The following is a 17,744-nucleotide window of genomic DNA, read 5'->3' as shown; positions in this document are numbered from 1 at the left end:
GCATCTTTCCCTGTATTTCTTAAAATATTATTTCTACAGCCATAGTTTACATTCTGCAGCATGGAAATGCCTATATTAACTTTATATGCATTAATTATAACGTAAATAAATCCTTAATCCTTAACGTAAATAAATCAGAGTATACCTGTAGACAAATTAAAAGTGTAAAAAAAAAACGGTTGTAATAATTCACACTGAATACTGATACCATTTTTCTCAAAACAGAAGTCACTGTTTTCGAGTAATAATAGTTACTTCTCTTGTTTCTCGCTCTGTATTCTTTCTTTCTTTATTTTCTTTTAAAGGCACACGTGTCCTTCAAACGTTCTTCTGTATAAGGCTTTATAATTCAATGCATAAGTTTGTAATTACTTCAAACATGGCCTGGAAGAAACAGAAAAGAAATCACAACATTATAAGAAACATTATAAAGACATATATCATTATTTATCATTTACTGACTTGTATTAGGTTTCTCTATACATCTAGCCCATCTTTCCAGGCTTGATTTTGTATCGTGTCTGAATGTTACAAATTTTCATTTTACTCAGTTCATGAAGAAGTAGCATTTTTGGTACAGAAATTGCTGTTCAGGACCTCAGTATAAGGAAGAAGTTTATCTGCTACTTTGGCCAGAAAATCCTAATTACGAAAATAGAGCTAATTTAAGGAAAGTCACCCTACAACTAATTCCACTTAAATTAGTTTTATCTCCGTAATTAGATGCTTCTAATAAAAATCGCAGATACATTTTTATTGAGATCCTTATATTAAGGTCCTTAACACGTACGCGAAGTTCCTAGGTTGTTCTTTTTAGCGTAGCAACCATACAATTAATTCCTTTAATTATCTTCGATTGGCGTCATCTCCGCAATTAAACGTTTCCGACCAAAATCGTGCATGAACTGTTTTCTTGTTTTGAGGTTCTGAACACGTACCCGAAGTTCGTCGATTTATTCCCGGAATACATAGTATATAAATCGCTAAATCATAAAGAGCTGAACAAAGTGAGGGATACTTGTGGGTAAATTATCATGGGAACTTTTTCAGATAAACAACAAAGACTAATGTTCGTGGTGTTTAATTTATGCTATTTTGTAGCCAATATGAATTGATACTTTTGTTCTGCTCAAATGTTATTTATTCATGTATTATATACGTAAAAAGTTACATTGTTAACCAAGAGATTGGATTTATTGTAGTTTGTCCGCTCCTAATATGACGCAACCCTCTTAACAATGGCGCACGTACTACTTCATCTAACAGATCGTAATCATTTAACGATTTCATCTACTGGAAAGTAAAATTACAAGTTAAATATTAACTGCTGCTTATACACTGATATTCTTTACAACGGTTTCCCAACGAAAAAGAGTAAACCATGCCTTAAAGTTTAGACCAACAGAGCCAAAGGCGGTATGTTTTCGTTGCTACAACCGAGAGTAAATGAATTCCCGTTCGCCAAAGAACAAACATCCTGTCTGCAAAAGTAACAAACAAACGTTTTTTTTTTCTTTTTTTTTTTATTGCATCGAAAAGCCGAGTAAAGCTTTTCAGGTAGGAAAACAAACCATTCTTCAATTTCGCTTCAGAAGATGTTTCCATTCCGTTCCATTCGTTTGCTACCAACCAAAAAGGATTAAGATATCACAGAGCATCTACTCAATTTATCTCTCTCCGCCTCTGCCTGTCTCTTTCCTTCCCATTTACCTCGTGGATTCTGAAACTACTCGCAGATACGAAGTAAGTGAATAATTCTGTGTAGGATGCATCCTCAAATGTCTCTTTTATTCTCTAATATGAGTATCTATGCCTATTGGAGATGTTGCTGTTGTTAGTACTTAGTGTATCGTCAAGGACGAATCCAAAGTATTTAGCAGAAAAAGATTGCCTTCACTTTAATTATACATTGTTTACTTTGAAAGTTTTAAGTCTGCGTCCTTGCCGGTAGAGTGAGAAATTACAAATCGAAAGATGAATCCGGAGAAAACCTATAAAGACGATGTTGCCCTCTACAAACTCACAAAATCTGACCAGAATGGGTAATAAAAATTAGGATAACGAAATTAAACGTCCTAGCTCGATTGAGCTCTTTATGGCCTACTTAGAACTACTTTCATATCGTTCAACTTCATTCCACAATATGTCGCGAAAAATGCACCATTGTCTGGAGAATAGTGGGTCGAAATAAATGGACACGAGAGTGGATCAAGAAGTATCGCAGAACAGTGTATGTAGAAGCAAGTCTTGTAATTACCAGAGCCGCAATATATATGCAAGGTAAAGGCGCATGTTAATTGTACTTTTTAACATAATCGTCAAGTCTCTCAACACATTTCTCCCAAGTTTCAATATAAATGTTCATAGAAGTCCGACTTTTGAAAGTATACACATCAGAGCACAACGGATTTGACCTTGTCAACAGAATTGAAACATTGTTCGGCCAACAATTTCTTTATCGGAGTCTCAATATGCTAGGTCAGGGCTGTACGGAGCATGCTCGAGCATTTCTGATCTAAACCACTCGCCTTTCTTATTCAATTATTAGGATTAGGGCGTTTGTCATGAAGCGCACACGCAAAACTGCCAATGTCGTTCCATAAGATGTGGCATTCACAGTGACACTGTTCGAAAATTCTCTCGCAGAACCCCTCATGAATCACAGAAAACATTCACTACCAGATTAAGTCGGTTTGAGTTTGTGCTTTATGGGAAATCGGTGTTTCCATCCCACTGATGCCCGTTGTTTCAAGCATGTAGTAGTACTCAAGACTCGTAATCTGTATGTAGTATGCTTTAATAAATAAATATGATACGATGGCATGCAGTGTGGATAGTGTGTGAAAAATGTAGTAGTGATCCTCACCTATTTCTGTCATTTTTTTTACACTGATAAACATTTTACATAAAGAGGCAGAAAAGAAAAAATACCATTCATTGAAAAAATAAAAAAAAAAATGCTTTTCATCTGTAATTTGAAAATATTGGGAAACACCGCTCCCCGCACTTGACACATGAACTTGTATCAACTACTGTGTATAACGTCATTGAATGACATATAGTCAATGTTTGTACTACGTACTGTTTGTAGAAATCATTAATTAACAGTTATTTGGTAGGGGGCATGTTAATATTTTTGTTGTAAAACTAACTGGCCTTAGAAGAAAAACAGTATTCTTTTACCCCTTCGTCCATTCCGTGAACTTTTAAATGTTTACAGATCGTTAAATATGCTATGGATAATAAATTGAAGACATTTGAGATGAGTGATAATGGACTTTCGTAGTAAATGCACAGGAAGTGCATCCGAATTCTATTTTAAAAACTTGGGCACAACGTAGAAATAAATCAAGATTAGAATTACAAAAAAAATATGGAGAATTAGTTATGAATGAAAATAGAACATAAATCATCCATATGGATCATTTCAGGGAGATATCGGAGGAAACAAATTCCCTGAAGTAAATTTTGATGTTAGCGAAAATACTAGCAGGAAAAAAGCTACCAGCTAAATACCAATGCTTATCCGATATGAAAATTCACTGAATCAGTGAAAAGTATACCCTACTTTTTTTGGAAACTGAAACCAGATAGTGCAGTATTCTTTATTTTTGAATAAATATCCAAAAATATTTTTTTATTTCATATTTAATTACAGTACATCTAATAGCAAACAGTTTTGCAGGTTTCGCTTAAAACAACATAGTCGAAACATAAGATCGCAGTGTAAACTGGAAAACAAGATTAATTCTATTTTTACGAGATAGGAAATATTTATACATATTTTTTTTTTTAATAAGTGTAAATAGCAAATAGTAAGTACGTGTTTATCATGTATGTTTTCCTCGTTGTTTAATAGGATAAAAGGTGGGGAAACTCCTACGTGAACTACGAGAAACTGAATAATGAACGTTGTTTTCCTCAATTCTTTCTCTTTCCCATTTTTCTTGTTTCTTTTTCTGTCTTGTATTCACTGTCTCTTACAATATGAGAATACTTTTGTGTTGCTGGTTTCCAAGAAATAAAGAGAAGCTTTTGTAAGCAGCCACTTGGAGTAGGGATTAAAGATACCGCTGTCGCATTTGATCCCTAGTTCTACTTCGTGTGGAGCACACTCCACTCTTTCTATTTCATACACGCACTTTTTCTTTCTCTCTGCTCTGTTATCTCTTGGCACTTGGGGATGGAGTAGTTCACCTGTGGGACCTCATTTTACTTAGCGATTTTTTCTTAAGTAGAATATTTTTCAAAAAGAAATTATTTTATCTCCCTCTTATGAATGTGGGATATCTCGTATTTCCTTTAAGGATGCTTATTCATTTTTAAAAACTGTACTTCAAATACGTTGTGCCTTTTGTTATTTTTTTCTTTTACTTTAAAAATATAATGTTTATTTAAGTAAGTATTACATTTATCCTTATAAGTTTAAAAGTCCAAACAAAACAAAAAAACAAATGGCGGTATAATTATTGTAATTATCTCGGTATCTAATACATTAGTGTTCTTGATACAGTTACAAAAATTCTTTGTTTCTTTGTAACATTCACCTAATCTTACTCTTGGCCTGTAATTTTCCGTAATCCTCTCATATGTTTCCTCATTGTTCCTTACGGAGCACGGTCGCTCAGTAGTATTGCACTTACCTCTGGTTCAAAGGATTCTCGGTTCGATTCTAGGTGAAGTGAGCTTATGGTGAACGACCTTATATCCATGGGTTTTGTCGAGATTTTTTCTGTTTTCTTCCACTTTCTTATGAAATCCATTACTTAATAAGCATTCACAATATTGATTACACTGGTAAACACAACTTTTGCGGCCGTAGTAATATCAGCGAAATTAGGTTAAATTTGTAACTCTAATTACGAATATGACAGCAGTTGTCCTAGATTGGCTCTAGTTTATCTGTATGAACAGTCACTATAATAATATAAACACTGGAGACAGAGACATGTGATGTGAACACGTAGCCGTGTGTCAAATAACATTTAATTTGTGTCAAAGAACTTTAAATCACATGGCATTATGCATAGATCGTGAAGAGTGAGACAAAAAAGAATATGCACCTGATGGTGATGAATTTTCGTCTGTGTACATCAGTAGGACAATCACGCTGTAGGGTCCAGCAGTAATCAGCCATCATGTGAGTGTCCCACCGGCCTTGATATCTTTTTTCCATCACCTTTAACAAGTTCTTCACCACGGAAACGAAACTGTACCATGCAACGGCTTCCGCATCGTTCATGATAGTTATAAATTTCGAATCATGCACAAGCTTACGGATGTGAGAGCCATCAAATATTCCTGCCTTTAGTTTTCCCATGCTTTTACCTGGGAAGGATGTACAAACGTATCTCAAACATTTGTCATCCTTGTCTAAAACCCAAACGTATTGTTTCATAACTCTCAACTTGATATGTAAAGGTGAGAGAATGATTCTGTTTCTGGCAACTAACGGCTCGTTAATGATGTTTCCTGCATCTACTGACAATTTCCCTTAATGGCCATGTGTCCTCAATACAAATGTTTAGATCGACAATCCCACATGCAGACAAAACAAGGATTGTGGCCACTTTGCTGTCCTAACAGTAAATTTACCATTTTAAGTTCTACGTAGATATACCACTGGTGTTCATGATAGCGTAGCATATGTAAGATCTGCTCAATGTTTGCATACTCTTCTTAAATTTTTTTCGAGTACCCAACAGGAACAGATGTATAGCGGTTGCCATTGTGTAATTACACATGTTTGAAGCTTCTTGAGGAACTGCTTGTGAAGAGCCGCCAATCATATGTTTGATATTCTGGTAATCCTAATTGAAGAAGCTGCGAAATGTTGTTACAATACACTATGTCTTAATCGTTCATGAAACATGGGAGAAAGCCTGATTCTTTAATCGATAAATTGTTATTTTAGTTTCAGGGGTCAGACAGTTCTTTTACTTCAGCCTAGATGCAAGAGGTTCTGATTGCTGTTTTGATAGACTGTGTTCTCGTACAAGATCATTCAGTTCATTTCGCGAGAACTGTCCATTTCGCACCTTTCCGTCGTCAAATTCACTTTCAGTAGTGTCACGTACAGACTGGCTTTCTTCAACATCGGACAATGCAAGTGGGGGAAGGGAGGTAAACACCGGCACTGGAATGTCCTCACTGTGAGGCACTGATCTCGCTGATTTTAAATCAGAATATTCCAGTGTGTTTTTTGTAATGATTGTGGCCTTTCACATTTATGGCACAAAAATAGCAATCATCATGATGATTCTTCTGTTCTCACCATACCATAGACACAACGAATTTCAACTCTGTTCTTTCACATTTTATCCAATACCTTAAGCACTGGACACAAGTCTTTATAACCTTATGGAGCACCTAACTTTTGTCTTGATCTCCAACCTTGATACCAAAATAAGCACAATATGCTTGCGTCACGAAGTCAGTGATGTTCCTTCTTTCTTTTAGTTGACAGTATTCACCACAGATGTAGCAAATAAATCTTTATCGTAATGATGAATCAAATCCAGCACAAAATTATGTCTACAATTTCACAACTTTTACCGCATAGCAGTGACATACATGTCATATTTCGTTCATGATACATCTATATTGATGCCCATTATCTCAACACCTAGAGCCAATTTGGCAAAACTAACGTTATTTCTTGATTCAGCGTACACAATGTACTTAGAATCCATTGAAATATTACCGGCAGCAACATTTTTCATTTTCTGTTGACCAGTGTTATCTGTTACTTTTAATCCGAAGGGTGTAATTGTAGGATGGTAACCAAAAAATTTAGGCAGAGTCAAATGATAGACCAGGTGTCTTTTCCCCTTCACCAAGATTTATTACAAAATATAATAAATACAAGTGACTCTAATTCAATGTCTCTTCCTCAATGACCAAGTGAAGGAATACTAAATGTTTTGCCGGGTGCCCCTTCCACTCATGGCAGTTTCCAGAACGCTTTGGCAGGTTGTAGGTTAGACTTGGATTATAAGTTTAAGATGGATCCCTAGCCCAGTGCGACATAGGGTAAGGAAGAGGTGCTCCTAGTCCACAGCGACATAGGAAGGTAAAAATTAGGCGATCAATTGGTCTACTGATGCTGGGTCCCTCGGTGGTCCTCCTTTTATTTCTCCTTCTCGGGTCCTTCCGTGACATCCGTCTGCTTTCGGTGTTCCTCGGTGTCTTCCGTATCCGTCTGTTGACTGTTAGGTTGTTTGTAATCATTAGCACGTGTTGAGCTCACACGTGCGTCTGTTGTGATGTGGGAATCCTTGCAATATATATATATATATATATATATATATATATATATATATATATATATATATATATATATATATGTGTGTGTGTGTGTGTGTGTGTGTGTGTGTGTGTGTGTTATATGAAAACGAAGAAAAGACGCCAAGGATGTTGGATGTCAAGGAAGGATACGCCGGTCCAGATTCTTTTTAGTCGAGATCTATGTCAACAGAATAACGGGTACCTTAACCCGTCATTTTTGCAATGCACACAGAATTTTCATTCCTCCTCCTTGCCTCAGGATGAAGAGTCAACGCCGGAAACTTGGGAACCAAATACTGCAATACAGATATCAAAGGACGCACATTTAACCCCGTTAATGGAAAACTCGTCTTTCGATGCATTCCGTAAACGACGCTAAATCAAGGAGAAAATCAACTGACGCCTTCATAAAAAGACTTGTACATCCTTCGAAAGTGCGTCTAGAAATGCTTTCTTTTCTGGATGCGTGCTCGGCATGGATTTGCCATCTCCGAGATTAAATAGAACATCATCTGAGGAGTATCTATAGAATATAAGATCTCCATTAACAAATTTAATATTCAGTTACAGGGACCGGTTTTGAAGATACCTTACAAATGTCGTATTTATGATATTTAAGTGGTTCCTTTTATTAGTATCGCATTTGTGATATTAGATTACCATTTGATAAATGATAATAAAATCAATTTATTGCCAAATATGATTGATTCTGAATGTCAGATCTCACAGATCAACGATATCGTTGATATCTGGGATTCTAAAAGATTTTTTAAGGACACCCTTTACTCTGTAACTAAAAATCGAAAATTTTAAAAAGAAATCGTCCAAAATAAGAAGAAAATATGTTACTGGAGTACTGATGCATCTAAATGCTAGATGGTAGGTGAGGATATATCTCAACCAGTGCCATAAGCAAGTTGCTTTGGCTATGTTATTTCACTCTGGCTTGAACGGCTGGAGCAAGAAATATTAATCATAGCCTATCATTTCAACAGCAATAGGAACAATAAACTAGTCCTTTTAGTACTAGCTTTGACAGAAAAAATATTCAAAACGAAAACGGGCAATACTCGTTGTTTTACCTGTACGAAAAATTCTGGTTCAAAAACTTAAAACCTTTACATCTATAAACGCTGGAATTTTCATTTGATATAATCAAACTCAGATAACTGCCTTCATATAATTAAATTATTTTTCCAACTAAACCTAAGGATTCGAAATCTTAGCATCGTTGGTTATGGATACAATTCCAGTAAAACGGCAGTGAAATGAGCTGCCCAGTAACAACAAAGGTGTTTGAACATCAAACAATAGGAAGGAGGTTTTTGATTCACAGAAAAGTAGTTCATTGCTTGGGACAAACAAAGAAATTGAATAACCATTCTCTCCAGAGAGTTCAAACTTCAAAATTAACGGAAATATTTATCATCCATACTTAGGCATTGAATTTTCAAATTAGAATGTCAGGTTTTCTTTGGGAAACATGCAATGAGCTCAGTAGGAACACATCTTCTACCATATACAGGAATAGATAAACTTGGAACTGAAAGAGATCGTAGAAGATCAAGAACATAGTATCTGCAGGTTATCAGGACAGGACGACCATATCAAACGTTATACAACTTGCATAAAAAGATAGAAAACTTCATATTTTTGCTCAACAACTTTGACAAAAAGGTGATAATCACCAAAGCTATCAAAGGGCACAACGCAGGAAGAGCTATTGAATGGAAGACAGTTTTTACTTCAATAATATACTTGCGCACTCGTCGTCATCATTTCTGGCTTTTTAGATTGAAATTCCATATCTCTTAATCCGAATAGCCTCGCGATCTTGTTTTAACAGAGAAATGTATATACGTTACTCGGAATTGGGCTCGTAAACAAGTTGACTATACGGTAGCAAACACATACACAAACACACACAGACATATATATATATAGGGATATACATATTTCATTATGATTAATCTATTATGTCCTTTCAAATTCAAGCTAACTAGATGTAGGTTTAATAGTCAATTCTAATCCTCTGGTCTTCGGAAACTAAATCCAGTTAAAGCCACCTTAAAGCTTACTATCACTAATTCAATAAGTTAATCACCAAAAGCCTAATCATACTAAGGCACAACAGTACTACTAATACAGGCTGTATACATACTAAGCAGCATTAAAGATGATGACATTTATATCGAGTGCCACATTTCCTCACTTCAGGACTAACTCTCTGCTATAGTAGAATACTCCTGTATATTAGGTAGTTGGTTGTTGGATTACTCTGTCAGAGGAAGAAGACAATAGGGATTGTGAATAGCTCCTCGAATTGAGTAATTGGCTATTGTTCTCATCACAAAACACAAAATGTATGGTTTCCTTTAGCCTTCACAGCCGACATTTAGAACTACGAGTAAGCGGTAGTAGAGCCCATTCATTAACGTAACCCTAATACACAAATTGTTCGCGGACGCACACACATTACCATGCTTACATTTGTAATTATTACAAAGACAATAAAGAAAGGTTGTTCATTGTTAATTTGACAGTTATAAATTTAATTAGTAAAGGTGTTGTAAACTGTTTTCAGTGATGTTATAGAAAGATAGTGATAATCAAATTGAAAGCAAACGTTTGAACTCCAATTTTGAATGAAAGAGGCATTAACTTCAGGATGAAAAGAGTATGACTGTTTTGTGTGTATATTAATATATACATTTTGTAGCACAACGTATTTTCTTTAAATTTACGAGAAACCAGTGAAGGCTCTTGAGGTAAGACCAATTGATAAAGATTAAATTTTATCCCTGCAAGCTAAGAGAAGAAAGCTTCATATAGCTACAGAATGCTGATAAACAATTAGTACATTAAGTAAGATTTGTTTACTCTGTAGCCATAAAACTTAACTTACCCTGAAGAGCCGCCAGTGCGAGTTGTGTGTTTAAAATTATGCACATATTCATAACGTAAGCTTTTGATATTACTTATTCAACATTCGAAAAGAACGTCTGTATTGACGCATACCAGAAACTATTATACTTAAAAATTTAAAATTTGGACAACGTACTTTTTAGGATGAGACAGTGAACGAAGAATATAATATATGGAACCACAGATCCTAAGGATAGAAAAAGAAAGGTATTAGAGCAAATCTCGGTAGTCGCTAAAGAAAAGTAAAAAATTCAATATAATATCATTAAAACTAAATAAACAAAACTTCACAGGTTTGTTTTCGAAACTCAATTCTAAAGGGCAGAGGGTGCATGGTGTTTCTGTGATAGAGCGCCTTTCACTAGTGCTAGTGGTTAGTGATTTCATTCCAAGTCAAGTGGATTTGTGGTAAATACTCGACCATGAATTGTGTTGAAGCTCTTCGATTTCCTCCCACATTCTCATTTATACTTTTTTCTTCAACATTCATTTTTATTAATCATTCGTTTCTTTTAGCCTAAAGGGCATAATAGAAGGAGGTTAACTTAAACATTGTTAAATTAAAAAGTAGCATAAGGAAATTGATTTATTACAGAATCGAGCGAAGTTCACTTGTGACACTAAATGTGAGATGTGAAATTCGGCATATAAATTCCTAATTGAAAATACCGAACACTTGTTTGAACATTTTTGAAACTCAAGTTCCAAAGAAACAGGGATCGAATTTTATTGTTATCAATATTTCTTTTCAATCATCAGACATGATAATCACCACAGGTATTCTACCAATATTGGCAGGTCACTTGGTGGTGGTGGTGAAAAGCTTCCAAGTTTCACAGTTTTGAGCTAACATCTTCGTCATGACGCACGATTTTTCTACTTTGATACGTTCCATCAACTGTAGCCTTCTTTGCTCCCTTCCCCTCTTCTCTGCCACTATACCCTCTAGCACCTATGTTATGTTACTGTTTCTTCTCAACCAACGTCCTACCAGTTCATCTTCCTCTTTTCAATAATATCTAAAATTGTTCTTTTCTTCCTCACCGTTTCTAACACCCTCTCCTTCGTTTTCCGCTCGACCTAGCTTTTTCCGTTGGACATAAAGCAACTAATTTTGATATGCAATGTGTTCTACTTCAGAGTACGTAAATAATTCACTTGAACGAACTCAATATGCATGAAAGACGCAGAGAGAAAAATGTGTCGTGCAGAAAAAAATAGCAGAGCAAATTTTTCGCAAAACGTGCAAGATAATTCGCTAGTATCTCATAATTTTTGGTTATTGTTTCAATCATTTGCAGTGCTTAATAAGTATTTTGTGCAAGGCCAATAGCAAAGATTCTTGTGTTAAATGTTTTGAAATCAAGCATTAGCCGATTTGTTAGATCCCCGAAGTTCTTTAGCTCTAGTTGCTACAAACAGCAAACCTCTCAACTAGAGAATTGTCATTATTTATGCTCTTGTTGGATTTAGTATCTAAAGGCTTCATTTTCTTTGCACGTGGGTACGATATATTACTCGAAAAGATATTAAAATATTCTGATCATTAAAATAAACCAGGAAGAACAGTAATAAAATAAGAAGAACGATATAGGCTACTAATATATACGAATTAATAAATGATGACGTTTCACAAACGTTTGACTTCAAGCTTTATTCCGTTGTTATAGCTATATGCTTCAAAATTGTTAGTATGCCCATCAAATATATGAGCGTCACACTCTTGAATATAAATCAATTCATTGGTTGTTCCTAATAGTTATTGAAGATCGGCCCTTGCATCAGGCATAACAAACGCATGTTTTCCTTTGAAATTTGTAGTTATCAAAAATTAAGGCCTTATCTACACTTCCCACCATTAAACTGGTACCAAAGACAATGAACAATATACGAAATTTACAAATAATCTACTATGTACCTAGGTACGGACTACTAACTAATTCGAAAACTTCTTTCAAATTTTCGCTTTTATAGACAAGCCACCTGATCGGTCAGCTTATGATGCCATAATGCGTATGTGTGCAACATGATCAAAACAGGTGCACCAAACATAAGTACTATTCTGGATGCAATAATGCTAACTAGAGACTTTGTCCCTAAATATAGTGGCAAAAATCTCTATGGGAGGACACTTAGGACGAATATTTAAGGGTGCATTACTGCAAGAAATTTATATATTTTTAATATATAAAATTCATTTAACTTCATTATATTTTATTTTACTAAAAAGCTTATTCTTTACTAAACTACTTTATTTACTCTCTTGGAGGCTAGGTAGTTTGGTAGAGAACTCCCTATGTTGTGAAGATTGACCTTGGTAAATGTACTCGGTTAAAGTCACAGCGTGATTTGGAGCCCGCGTTAGTAGTACGTTCTGTTCTTCATAACCTCGGTGCAACCCAATTTACTTAATTTATCCCTCGTTTCCTTCTTATACTCACAACCAAATTTACATTGTTTCAACTCTCAAGTCTATTACATATCTCGTTTTAAAAACAATGGCTTGGGCTAAAATACCATTTTAAAATTTAAAGAAGTTATAGTGAAGTTCAGTTAATTTCTTGAGATATCGTCTAGGGGAGTTTCTTTTTCTGTCTGGCATGCTGTTTTGTTCATTTACAAGATCTCAGCCTTCTTTTAAAAGTACCATGTATTTGTTATTTCTTTAAGTTTGGATAGATGCGAAACACAAGACATGGAATCAAGAACAAATATTGTGTTGCTATATTTGCGGAAAATGGTGGAAGAGTAATCGTTAGTTGTCTGCACAGCTGTTGTTGTGCAAGCTGAGTCACAAAATGAAGTGTTTTTTTTACCAAAAAGGAGACCAAGAGAGATTTTGGAGAAATGCCAAAAATTGTGGATACATAAAAAAGAGAAACAGAGTAACTAAAGACGACTCAAGGGAAGAATAAAGTAAAAAAGAAGGAAAGAAAATAGGAAAGAAGGTTGTTCTTGAAGTTTCTTCTCTGGTTGTTCACATTTTTATTTCTTAACGAAAACGAGGCTCTGTCGCCATCTGTAAGCACCTGATTACATTTTGTTTCGTTTCGGATTAATTTCTTTGCTGTTATGTTTCTTGTTTTTCTTATCTTTCATACTTGAAAGTATAGATGATTAAATTCTACTATGCGAGAGCGAAGAGTTCGTTAAATCCTTATTATGTGCGTTTTGCAAACGTTGAAATAAACTAATTAAAATAAGTAGTATATTAAGTGATATAAAATCATTCCCTACTAAACTGAATGCACCATATAAGTTACACAGTAACGTAAAAACTGGGCGGGATTGTATCTAAATTCCTCGTAAATTCCTCGTGTATTACGGCTCGATTATTTCCAATATATGCTAGCACAATTCGCCAATCTTTCTCACGCATTGTGTAGAGAACAATATTGATAGTAATTCAGTCAAATTGAAGACCTGAATATTCACACTTTGTCCAAAGACAAGTTGAATAGTTAACCATTGTTTAGTTCATATACTTTTTGCTTTATTCATTGTAGATGTGCTCAACTTGAATCTTCAGTTCTGTTTCTGAACATTCTGGCAAAAATAATCAGACCCTTACTTGGATTTTCTTCCTGATGCAGTTGGGTACCCTATTAAAATATGAGATACAAAATTTAAAGCATTGTATTACTTCTAGGAGTTCTAGTTGGCGTTTTACTGAAGTGGAGCCCAGATTACATTTATGCTTCGTGCTAAGCAAATATATAGATGATGAAGCAGTAGAAACAAGTTATACCATTCTTTTGAAAATGGTATGGTGGGATTATTCCATGCTTTGCAAGTTAAGAGTAGGCGATAATATTTCATATAACTTAAAGTCAAAAGAAACATATTATTTCTAATGGTTCTAATACCAAAATGAACCTAGACTACATTTTCGTTTCACTTAAGAGTTTGCGTACACATGTGTGTGTGTGTATTCATGTTTGTATTGTAGCATACGGAGTGAAAAATATCTTGAAGTGGCTCCACATCGAATAGCGAGGAGCTTAAATGAGGTCAGTTGCTCTCCTCAAGTTATGGCCCTGGATACAAGGTATTAAAAATTTACCGAATTATTTTTAATTACGTATATATTAAATTTGTTTTGGGGCAAATCTTCAGTATCAATTTCTTCAATTTGACTAAATTGTTACGAATTCTGTCGCTCCCTAAAAAATTAATTGGAAAGATAGTGAACATGTTTTGCCACTTCTTGGTGGGTGATTATCACTTCGTTAATTATTATATTTTCAATCATCAAAACTGTGTTCTTTAGAAGTACATGAAAGTAGCGAACTGAACTTTTACTATTTGAATAAAATGTATTTGAGTGTATATTTATTTGTATGTGTCTCTGTATCTGTTGCAACTCATTCATAACAATTCCTTTTTATGATAAAATATAGCGTGTTTCCTTTTCTGAGGTTAATCAACTAGTCCCATTACTCGGAATTAAAACTGATTAAGGATAAAGTACTTCAACCACAAGTTGGAATCTTTCTTACTAAGAAGAAAGCAAATTGAAAAGCTGTAGAACTTCTACAGAACTAAGTACCGTGAACGTATTTAGTAGACAAGAATGTTTACGTGTAGCTTTTTTCAGTAAATTGACAAGTATTCAAATGAAATAAACAAATTACATATGAAGGTTCACTCTTTGCTCTTGTGTGATTTCAACCTGAAACAATACGAGTTGTTTGCATGAGGGAATGCTAAAAGTTTGCTTGTAAGGTAACTAACGTATGATGAAAGTTTGAACCTTCTGCACACTACACTGTAAACAATTAAATAGACTCGTATTTGACTATGGTGTTTTTACTCTTTACATATAATTCATTGTATGTAATTTCGCAATGACGGAAACACGATGAGGAAATTTTGAACTAAGTTGTTTTATTGTTTTAAAGCTAAAGAGTCTGGACACGTGCAACTGAGATAACAGTAGCTTTTGAACAGTTTGAACTAGTATTAAATCAGCTTTATATAATAAGAAGATATAGAAACATTGAGGGTTAGTAAATGTTTATATAATAAATGCTCCAGTAGTACATGTATTCGATAGGATTTCAACTTTAAAGTAAGTTTTCTTCTATAATTTAGAGATTTTCTCTCCTAGATTCTTTAATAGGTCCAAGTTATTTGATATCTACTTTTCTTTTTCTTGTAATTATGTTTGCTTTTAGAAGTCATTGCAGTGAAAAAGGCATATTTTTGTTGTAAGTAGTCAAGAGTAACCCAAAAGCTGACATGGTTACTAATGTCATAATCAATACATTTATATTGATTTAAAAGTAAGTTGAAATAATTACTTCTATTATTCCATTTATAGCATTTGGTGAAAACTATCAAGTTCATGCGAACTATGTGAACTCGTAGATACTGTGTGAACTATAAAATAATTTTGCAGGAACCTTCATTCTCTTCCGTTAATGAGATAGTATTCTTGCAAATAATATTGTACTGAATTGGCAAAATTGCCTTAAGACAAATTCGACCTTTGCTATTGTTTTGTTTTGATTATTTGAAAGACATTAGTTGTTCGTCTGAGAAACAAAACATTTTTACCTTATCAATGTTGAGGATTTGATAATGATCACTCGAAGCTTATCAATTTTGATAGTTCTTTACAAATAAGTAATCCTTGTAATACTGAAAATCCCGATAGGTAAATCATATCAGAGCGTAGTAGTACCAGGAATTTATCGAAATATGTTGCAGTGGTTGCGCAGATATGAGATAAAAGACTATATCTATCTATCTATATATATATATATGAATGAATTTGAGAACTTAAATCAATTTCAGAACCTTGAATATATGCCTTTTAATCTGTTTTATGTATTACCAATTATTAGGCTAATATGATAAAATCATGATACCAAGATTTCCTCATATCCAAAACCATGACAAAACTGTTGAAATGTCTACAATCTTATCACAATAATGTTAATTGCCATAATCTTAAACGTCATTCCTCGAATGTTGATTTGTATTCTAATATGTAGAATACTAAAGGTTTAGATCATTCCTGGGACGTTTAGTGACCGTTTTCAAATCAATTTTCGTAACATTAAAAATGGAACCAGTTTTCTTATTAAAGTCATTAGGTCACTGTAAACTGTAAGAGTGAGACATTATTAAGTCTGACCGTGAATCACTACTATAAACAAATGCTAAACACAGGACGTAGCTGCTATACTGCAAAAGCAAGAAGTAATCCGTTGAGTTTGCACGAACACATGTGTTCTAGCAGAGAATACTTAGTAGACCAACCAAGTCGGCAGAAAGTATGCCAAGATACACCCATGTACTTCAACTTATATACTATGTATATATTTGATGATAATTCACTTGCAGTAGACTCCAAGATCCTACATATCTACCCGACCTTAATGTCTGTTCCCATATCTTTGTCGGTAACTGCCAGTTTGGATAAAAAGGGCCGGTGACACATCCATAAGGTGTCTGGGGCACAACAACCAATTTTGATGAAACTTGGTAGACTAATAGGACACCTTGCAAAACTAATGTAACTAGCAGGAATTTGTCGAGTTTCTGAGATACAGTCGATTCATTAAAGATGGCATTTGTCGTGATATCTCGAGAACGGCTCCACTGAGATCAAGCAAACTTTGCAAGCCATGGTAGATACATGATAGTTTTAAAATGAAATTAAAACGAATTGTCTGCACCTGCGCAGAATGCGCAAATAATTGTGCGCATGCGCATATCTCGAAAACGTGAAGACTGCGATATATTTCTCTTGCTTAGTTTGAACTATATTGTCCCTTTCACATTATCCGGCGAATTGCCGGACGAGGTAGAAAGACATTGCAAGCAATGAAGCTCTTCACATATGTGCGGCGGTCGCCGGACATTTATCCGGCGAGCAAAACCAGCCGGATCTCCCTGCTAGAATCCGGCGCGGCAAATCGCCGTGTATAGGCAAGGGGGACATTACAAGCAATGAAGCTCTTCACATATACGCGGCAAACTACCGGATGGGTTTTGGGGGTAGAAGCAAGTGTTGCCAGGAAAGAGCAGAAAGTGGCTGCTATAATATGGGAGCGTGTGGTTTTGTGTCTGTGTGGAGTGTGTTTGTGCATGTGGCTATGTTCTAGCCCAGTACATCTGGAGTAATTAACCAAACCTGTACATACAATATATGGGGAAAGATGACATGTAAAATTAATTGAAAACGACCAATACTACCGAAGTGTCGAAATCAATATAAATTATTATTTGTCTATGTAATAGAAGATTGGGAGATGTTTGGGTAGCACTGGACAAATGAGCTATAAATTTGTGGTGACCCAAAATTGAAATATACACTATCAAATATTTCAGCAATACAGTCTTTTGCTATATATTTATGTACTATTTTGCTACGCCTAGCAAGAGAGAATTCATGATGTGATATTTGATAAATATACCGTACTTCATATTTTTTATAATTATCTGGCTGTAATTTCTTGAATAGTCCTCTGAATTCAGGGACTAGAGCAGTGCTTTAAAGAGACTTGAGTCAATAGTCGGAA

General features: G+C 34.8%; 1 protein-coding gene across 1 annotated transcript in view; it reads left to right on the top strand.

Moving 5' to 3' along the window:
• Alk (Anaplastic lymphoma kinase) overlaps positions 1-17,744 on the top strand; it is a 1,262,077-nt gene that overhangs the window by 851,988 nt on the left and 392,345 nt on the right. The gene's annotated exons all lie outside the window — the stretch shown is intronic.

This window comes from Thermobia domestica, chromosome 9, assembly GCF_964235325.1.
Source record: "Thermobia domestica chromosome 9, izTheDome1.hap1.1, whole genome shotgun sequence".
Lineage (NCBI taxonomy): Eukaryota > Metazoa > Arthropoda > Insecta > Zygentoma > Lepismatidae > Thermobia > Thermobia domestica.
The sequence above is the reverse complement of the archived record's forward strand: the minus strand, read 5'-3'. Positions and strand labels throughout refer to the sequence as shown.